The sequence below is a fragment of the Protopterus annectens genome, chromosome 7.part1, assembly GCF_019279795.1.
Source record: "Protopterus annectens isolate FY-2018-M chromosome 7.part1, PAN1.0, whole genome shotgun sequence".
Taxonomy (NCBI): domain Eukaryota; kingdom Metazoa; phylum Chordata; order Ceratodontiformes; family Protopteridae; genus Protopterus; species Protopterus annectens.
The window spans coordinates 183,394,310-183,404,377 of record NC_056740.1 but is presented as its reverse complement, the minus strand read 5'-3'; positions in this window follow the sequence as shown (position 1 = coordinate 183,404,377).

Below are 10,068 nucleotides of genomic sequence, written 5' to 3'. Positions count from 1 at the left end.
TTTAAATTATCTACTTTTGACTGTAATTCCATTAATTCCTTATTCCACTGTTTTTGTTTATTTTTATGCCATCCCACCGCTCTTCCATATAGGTATGCTTTCAATGCATCCCATATATATATTTCAGATACATCTTTTGTAAGATTGATATCTAGGAATGTTTGTGTCTCTTTAATATAAAATCCCTTAAAATCTTTGAGATTTGTTATGTAAGATGGTATTCTTGTTACTGATATCCTTCTCTTGAAACATAAGTCTATCTCAAACGTTATGGTGTTATGGTCCGAAAATGGACATGCAATTGTCTTGGCTTTATTTAATTTAGAGGTTAAATCCTTTGTTATGTACACTCTATCTATTCTAGAGAATGTATTATGTCTATGGGAAAAAATGTGTAAAGAATAGTGAATCTGGGATAGCATACTCATTTATGTCAACTATATTAAAAGTTTCAACAAACTCAGATAACAACTTTGTTAAGGGTGATCTCTTTCGTGTAGTTTTAGTATTTGTGTCAGTTTCTTTTATAATGCAATTGAAATCTCTAGCTATGATTAAATTGCCTTTGGTATATTGTACAATGTCTTCTAAGTGTTGTTTGGCCACTCTAACACCTAGTCCTGGTATCCAATAAATATTCACTAATGTATATATCATTTCATTGATAGATATTGTCACTAGACAAAACATTCCTGAGTTGTCATGGAACGTGTTTATGATTTTAGGCATTAAAGTAGTATTTTTCCACAAATTGCTACTCCCCTTTGCTTCTGATTATAGGTGGAACTTACTAGTATTGTATAATTTTTATTGTTTATTTTATTTATGTCTTCCTGTGTAAGGTGTGTTTCCTGTAAAAATACTAGTTGTGCTTCACATAGCTTTAAATTTCTATAAAGACTTCCCCTTTTGCAGCTATTATTTAAACCATTTACATTAAGAGATATACATTTTGCAATTGGATTTATATTAGCTTTGCTTTTATCCATATTCATATACTCGTAACAATGTGTAGATGTGTGTACATGAAGAGAATGACTTGTTTTTTCTTCTTCCAACAGTATTACAATAGATTATAGACACCCAATAAAAGTAAATTACAAGATCATAACTGAGAACAATATAAGATAAACAACCACCAAACCCCTCCATGAGAAAAAAACATCTCATTCTTGAATGATCTAATCATTCAAGCAATCTCTCTAAGTCTGCATTTTAGCATCCTCCCCCGGCCCCGCCATATGGTAGTTTTATAATGAAAAGTATCTTATATATCTTTTAAGTATACATGTATCTGTCTTTACAGATTACTTAAATATAGTCTTTATCTATTTTTAATATTTTATAAAACACTAAGGCAACACAAATTTACATAGATTTAATACTTAACTATTTGGTTTTGTTTAAATTGTAAAGGAAAATCTTTTATTTTAATATATCTTTTGTGTAGCAATAACGGTTATGCATCTTAAAAATAATATGCTTGCTGTCTATCTCCCTTATAGTGTGAGTGGCATTCATAGGTATCAAATTTATTGTAATGGTCTACCTATATATATATATATATATATATATATATATATATATATATATATATATACATATATATACATATACATACATGCACATACACACATATATATATATAAACACATACATACATACACACATATATGCATACATACATAAAAAAAAATGTTAAGCATTATATGCATCAGTTAACCATGCCACAAGTTGATTAAATCAGAAAGTATCTGTAACAATGAATATAACATTACATTTGTATTGTCATTTATCAGTAATCTTATAGTTTTCTTTTAATGCAAAAAGGCATATTTTAGTGGTATGAATGCTACTAATTTGTTTTTGGCATTGGTATTATATAGTTTAAGACTATATTTCTTAGCAATTCCTATATATTTATTAGTGCCACTGGCATATTTCATCGCTAGTGTACCACATATGTCATATGTCAAATAGCAACTCATACTCCTTATGATATTACAGGATTTATCTGCAGCATTATAACTGTAAGGTTGGAAAATATGAGAAGCAAAGTAGGCTTTAAATATGCTATAACACAATTGTTTGGTACTTATTACTGTCAACTCTTCTACATACACAGGAAAAGATAACCTTATATGACCATCAACCATTTTCCTTCATTTTCTCTTCATCCTTCTATTCTCCATTTTTAATAAATATTTGTTTCTATTGTGGCTTCTTTGAATTTAGTGAGGGTACTCCATATCATATTATAGATAATATACAACGTTCAGACAGAGAACATGCCCAATATAGAGACATATTCTCAACTCAAGTGGTCCACACCATATATTTATAATACTGCAGTCAGAAATATACTAATGAATATGCAATAACTAGCAGCTTTGCAGCATGTGTGTGTCTCTAACAAGTACATACCTATAGGATATTAAAAAGAATAGATAGCACGCTCTTGTTTCATAATTAACAAATGCACACAGCCTAGTATTTACTTTCATAGACAGAAATTAGACCTGTTACTTATATGCATATCAGGTACCAACAGCAATATGTTAGTAAATGCCTATGCTATTCAAATCATATTTTAATGCTGATTGATATGAGATGTAGCTGATAATGGCTTTAGTGTTTGTGATGTTATATAATATATATTCAGTATTATAAGTAAAAGTATGTTGCATGTCTATTTGCAATCTAAGGTTCAAGGCTGATCAATTTAGACATACAAGGCAAACTCTTTAGCCTTGGTTGTATAATGGGAGTTACTGTGTCTCTACACAACCATTCATTTTCAGTGAGGATGTTCAATATTAATATAACTTGCCTTTAATAAAAGCATACTTGTAATTCAGCAGTTCTTTCCTATATATATATATATATATATATATATATATATATATATATATAAAACAATATCATAAGCAAGACTGAGATTTTTCTTGCTCATTACTGCTTAATGATTGTGCTACTTGAACAATTTAATATTTACAGAGTATCTTGATAATTAAACAGCAACTCCTTTTTACCCTTAAAATGCCTAATAACACATAGCTACATTCATGAACCTTAATTGACTTACTATCCTTAAGGTTGAGTACACTAGCTGCAGTGTGTTTACAAATATGTTATATAGTTCCAGTCAAGGACTTAAATATATTAAATTTTTATAAAATTAAGTTAAATTATAGTAATTTACATGGGTGATCTTATCAGAAAAGATTATAGTAAAGGCTGTATGTGTTAACTATTCATACAGTTTCTTCCAAGTGATATACTTCTTTTTAAGCTTTGTGTGCTGTTTATGTGTAAAATTCAAAATGAATAACAAATATTACAATATAATAAAACGTCATGTATGTGTTGATACCTTCTAAATTCATTAGGTACTTCAGTGTACTTTTAATATTTGTTAAAACTGTAAAAGCACTTTGCCATCTCATAAATAGTGTGCTGGTTACTTTAAGTAGCTTAGGAGCTGACACCACACCCATACTGTCTTGTTTTAGTGCTGACATCACTCATGACTGTTTACTTTCATTTTGTGCTGTTAGAAGGTTTAACACACTGTAATGGATTCTAACTGAAGAACCTTCATTCAGGGGTGGTAAAATAAGAGTTCCCAGCTCGTGACCATGGCGGAAGACAAAAACAAAGTAAGTGAAGTTTTAGGACTTTTTAAACTGAACACCAGCTCATTAAACTTCTATTAGTTTTCTTAACATTAAGGGCAGATATACAAGCCAAACAGTTGTTTGTTAGTCAAAAAGGCACTTTTAGCATCAAAGTATAGATAATTACTTTTCAAGGCACTTTTTGACAGTTATTACTATCAGTTTTATATATTATTATGTGTATTAAATACATCAGTTTAGATATTTCATGCAGCTTAGTGTAAATAATATAAAAAGGAATCATGCTCATTTAAACACACCACATTAATATGTCAGTGTAAATACATCATATTCTATACTAGCAGTAAAAGGCAGGTAATTTATAAATGAACTATCTAAACATCATTTAGAGTTAGAAAAATCATGACTGTAAGTATTTACACTGTAATAGAGAAAGATATGTTACCTTGTTTTCTTTAGGGTTGTTTCCTTTAGTTATAAAATGTCCTGCTTATCTTGTATTTATATTGTTTCAAAGACTGACACGTGTAAAGCATGAATGCTTTTAAATAACTTTTTTGCCTTACAGAGCAAATAGAAGACAATATTGTTTGTGTTTTTCATATGTCTTTTATAGTTTCTTCTTCTTCTTGTCAGCAGTGACCCATTCATTTTTTTCTAAGTGACGCTTAACCCCAAATTGGGAGAAATACATTTCTTCCACATTATCCAAGGTTTTATTAGCTGAAAGATAAGAAACTGTTGCTTGCAGAGTGTCAAAAGTTTTAGGACCTTCAGTAAAAAATATTTTTATTCTTGCAGGGAACAGCAAGTGGACTTTAAGTTGTCTTTTTTTCAATTCCTTTATCAGAGGGAGACATTCTTTTCTTGCAGTTATAACTCCAGCAGAATAATCATTATCAAATCTGATTATGTTGTCTTTGTATTTAACTGGAGAAGTTGACCATGCTGTTTTAAAATAAGTTCCTTGTCCTGTGATGAAAAAAACTTTACTATTACTGATCTCGGGTGATTTTTTGATTTGATGGTTGATGAAGCAGCTCTTAAGGATCTGTGGGCTCTTTCAATTCCATAAGAAAGAGCTTCAGGCAATTTTAAAACTTCTGGTAACCAGGTAGTAAAGAAAGTCACCATGTTATCTCCCTCTGTTTTCTCTGGTAGCCCATAGATGCGAAGGTTATTTCATCTGGACTTGTTCTCTAGATCCTCTATTTTATTTTGTAATGAAGCATTTTGTTGTGATAAAAAATGTAGCTGAAGATCTAGTTCTGAAAGTCTGCCCTCAGTATCATTTAAGGATCTCTCTATGTCAGCTATTTGAGACTTCTGTTGCGTCATTATTTCTTGTAGTTGCTGTATTTGTTTTGTAGATCTCTCCTCAAAAGTGTCCAGTTTGGTATTCATTTTGTCAAATTTCACTGACAAGTCTTGTATAGCATTTAATAAAGACTGTATCTCCTTTTTCATTGTCTGGTCCTGTGTGGTATGCTTAGAAAAGCTCATTTTCAGTAGATTCAGATACCTTCCTTCTTGTTTTTGACAGGAAAAATAATGTTTAAAGCCAAATTTGTTGCTCTGTAGACTTCTAGTGATATTAGTAGAAGTAATTCAACAAAATAGGTTTGTCTACAATATCTAGTTTTTAAAAATTCCTGTCAGAAATATCTTTTGAGTGCAGAGCTGAGAAAAGATGCAGCCAACCAGTCTACATCCTAGCCACGCCCCCCTGATTTTCGATCAAGTATTTCTGATATCATTTGACTTGCCAATGTGAAATAAGTCCATCAGTGATGGGCCATAGGATGCCTTGTATGATAGACACAGGTCACCTCTTAGCAGTCTGCATGAGACCAATATAGAGATAGAGCTTTGAGGTGGTCCATGTAGGATATATTATTTAGGCCTTGTATTCTCTTTGTAAGGTATTTCTGTAAATGTTACAGTTGCTGCATGTGTCTGGGCAGATACATGACAAAAAAGGCACTATACTCAATGACTGACCTAATGAGGGATGAAAAAAGGGGGACAGTTACATCCCTGGATCTAGAAGAAATCTATTTATTTATCAGCTGCACAATATAGAGGGACTTCCTTTCCACAGTGGGCACATCTGGTCAGATGTTAGGTCACTGCCCACATAAGTTTCCAAATCCTAATGAGTCAACTCTTAGGAATGTGTTGTTAATGCAATAGTTTTTGCAGGAGGATTCAACTTTCCAAAAGAGATGATAATGCATTTTTTTGGAATTTAGCTTTAGTCCATGAATCTGGCATCAGTTATTTGCTTGAGAAAATAATTCCAGTTTGAGGGCTGTGTCTTTTGGGGGTATGATCATTGCTCCTATCTTGCAGTCATCAGCAAACTTAATTAGCCAGAACCCTTTTGTATTGGTTTTTACTTCTGAGAAGTACCAGCAACAAACTCTGGTGGGCTCCACTGGTGACTGGTCTTTTTGCGGAGTTATTTCTCCTATTTTGATCTTCTGGTTCTGTCTTTTAGCCATTTGGCAATCCAGTGGGTGATAAATGGGTTTATTCCTTGCTTTTTCAAAGCATTGCAAATATGCCTGATGTGGGAGTGTGTCAAAAGCCTTTACCAAATCAAGGTAGGCATTTTGTACCATTTTACTTTCATCCATTTCTTTGGTGATCTTTTCAAAAAAGTCCACCACATTGAGTGAGACCTACCTTTGACAAATCTAAACTGAGATGGGTCCAGTGTTTGGAGGTTCCCTATGTCCTTATTGATTAATTCCATGATAATTATTTCCATGGTTTTGCATATGAAATAAAAAATAAATAAATACAAGTGTACTTGTGCCATGGACAGGACATACTGTTACCATTGACCACAGATCTCTCTGGTTTTCTGCTGGAAAAAGTAAAAGAACAACTGCTCAAGTAATGCACTTGAACTGGGAGCTTTCAACAGCACACAGAAAGACCCCAGATAAACCATAGTCTTCATTGTGTAATATCTTAAACCTTCTTTGAAGAAAGCCATACTCACAGAAATTTCAGTATATAAAAGAACCTGATGTCTTTAACATTAGAATGACAGCAAAATATCCCAAACAACAATCAAGACAAGAGGTAGGAAAGTCATACTGTAAAGCCCAAAAGGCAACAACAACAAACAGAAAGACCCCAGATAAAACAAAGTCTTCAATGTATCACACCTTCAACCTCGTTTGAAGGAAGCCCATGGGATATATGTAAATGTCCACTTAAAAACTTTCAGGAGTTCCCCCTCTAAGGCTTCTAAATGCCAACTGATATTTTACTTTTTTAAAGTTTTTAATGATGCATTTAGGCCTTTACAGTCAAACTCCACTAGCTCTACACATGATATGTTTGCCCCTTTTATTTGTTTGCTAGTACAGAATAAGTGGTTAGCTTGGCCATGCTCCAAGAAATCTCAATTTAAAAAACAACTTGATATCCTCAAAATTAGGGGACTGCAAAATATCCAAAGCAACAACTGAGAAAAGATAAAAATGTCAATACAATAATAAAGTTAATTTAGATGATATATGAAGGATCAGTTGCAAGAATTAAAGTATGAGGGTTCCTCTTTGATAATTTGTGTTTGAATAGAGGAACCCAGTAGGGGAGTCCTCATTCCTCTTTGTTATTTGTTTTATATTTAGAGCCATTGGCAAAGAAAATAAGGTCTCTGAAATTCAAGGACATGTATGGTAATCAAGGAAAGTTGGCATTATTTGCAGATGATATTATTTTGTACCTGATAAAGCCAGAAAAGGACATCTCTATGTTGTGGGACATTTTGAGACCGTTTGTGGTGTAAAGTTAATGAAGATAAAACAAAAGCTATAGTCATAAATTATTTCTCCACACCCAGTTCAGCAGTATGGGGACAGGATAAGATGAAGTATTTAGGAGTATGGATTAAAAGGCTTCTGTTATGGCAGCTAAAGATATGTGGGAAGAGACCAAACAAAAGAATACAAAAACTGAGAAAAAGGAAGCTCTTGTTTATGGATATGGATAGTAAGACACAAGTAGTGAAAAATGTTTTTAGTCTCTAAATTTTATATACAGCTCAGGCATATTTTTATCAACCAGAGAAGATTTGGACAATAATTAATAAAGAGTTGAAGGAATTTATCTGGGAGGGGAAGAGAGCAAAAGTTAAGTAGGATAAGTTGAACAGTACAAGAAGGTTTAGGATTACCTGATTTGATGGGATATTTTAGAACTACACAGTTAAAGCTCATAAATATAACACACACAGAAGATTACGATTCAAAGTTGAAAAAGATGGTGATGAAGTGGGGTAGGGGAGTTCAAGAAATAAGGAGAGGGTGGGATTTTGGATGCAGATCTTTAAGAAGAATAATCATCATAAAGAATGTTATATTCATAAAGTAGCAGAAAGTATTTTAAGAACTAAGCCAACACGAGAATGGAGAAAGATTTTGCCTATAGGGATGACTGCAAGTAGGGGTACAGAAAGTAGGCAAGAGGGGGCTGGGATTTACTGGAGAAAACTGGCAAATGAACTGAGGTACCATGAGCAGATAAATAGAGAGGGAAACATAATAGAGTGGGATGAGGCTAAGAAGATATTTGAAGTGCAGGCAAGTGACTGCCTTCCCAGCCAGGGATTGATATCAGAATAAAGGAAAAGAGAAAAGGATCTGCAAATCATCAGTGAAAGACCTGCTCTTGTAGGGTTTTAATTATATATAGAAAAGAAGCTACTGTTAAAAAAAGAGATAATTAGTAGGGCATATAAAAAATTACACAATAACTATAAGAATTAATCATAGGAAGTTAGAAAATATTGAGAAGACAGACTGGAAAAGCAATTTACAAGTAAACAATGGGAGGACATGAGTATGTCTTCCTAGTATGCAAGAAAGTCCAGAAGGCTTAGGATTTCTGCTTGGAAGTCTTTGCATAGGTGTTTTTTATACTCTAAGCAGACTTCAAGTAACTTTTCCTAAGGTAGGTACGAAATGGAGGTGTGATAGGGAAGAAAGAGGTGACTAGGGACACATGTTTTGGGAGTATAATAAGTTGGCAGATTTAAAAATTCCTTACTGAGCACTTCTTCAGAAATATTGGGTGAGCAAATGGCTGTAACTAAGGAAATTACTCTTTTGAGCTGGTACACAGGACCTGAATTGTCTAGACATGGTGAGACCTTGTTAAGTTTAATTATGTTGGCTGCCAAAAAAGCAATAACTAGAAAATGGAAATCAAAGTCTAAAACCAACTGTATTTGAACTTTTGAATATTGCAAAATAGATAAAAGAAACGGAAGACTGATCTTTAGAAAAGGGAAGGAGCAAATTACATATAAATATATGGAAACTGTGGGACAGTACAAGCAGAAAAATGCTTAGGTGGAGTAGGAGTTAGGTTTAAAGAAATGCAGGAATTGAGCAATTTATGTAATGTTGGATTGGTGACAGTTAAAGGAAAGAACACATGATGTATAATGTATGCAAATGGAAAAATGTTAATATGGTTTGTTTTCATAGCTGTCAACCTCCTACTACAATTATCATGGACAAAGCCAAAAAATAATGGTGGACAAAGGCCCAAAACCAGGGATGGATTTTAAATATTGCTCTTATATACTCAGTTGCTAGAATAACAGGTTTTATATTAGCATGCATTTTATCAATAATATAAAGTCTATAATTCAAATGCCTGTGATTAATTAGTGAATGACTGTAATCCTCAAGGATTTGCCAGAAAAAACAACAAATTTTACAACTAACACACTAAAATATAAGGTGGAATCGGGGATAATTGAGAAGTAGGCTTCTACCTATGGGTCCATCATAAGTTCATAAGCTTTAGCTACTAGCAATGTGGTCCTAGCTGTTAACTCACTGACTTCAAAAATTTAGATCAAAGACTTTATTACCTATCCATGTGTCCAACTGATTCTTGAACATTTCTGCACCCTTTGATGCCCTGATTTCTTTAGGAACAAAATAAATTCATCAACTTATTATTCTACAAAAATGGAAACTTACATTTTGGAAAATCACTCATACACTATTACCTTAGACTTCCTTATTGAAGGCGTTAACAAAGATTCCAAAATAGTGTAATGGAATCTACATCATTATTATATTTTGTCCAATTAATATTAAGAAGTGTATTGTATTTTATTCTTTACTAATGGAGACTTCTAATAACATTTAAAATGAAACCTAATAGATAAATGATCTGAAAGTCCTAAAGATGGACCCAGTTTAACATTGTCTATTATTTTATCAAAATTGCTTAATATAATATCTAAAATAGTTTGTCCTCTAGTGGCTTGACTGACCAGTTAAGAGAAAGCCTTTCTGACTTGATAGGTGTAGGAATACAGCAGAAGAAGGTGAGAACCAATTCACCCAATCACTGTAAGGATAATTTAGGTCACCTAGCCAAATAGTCCTTG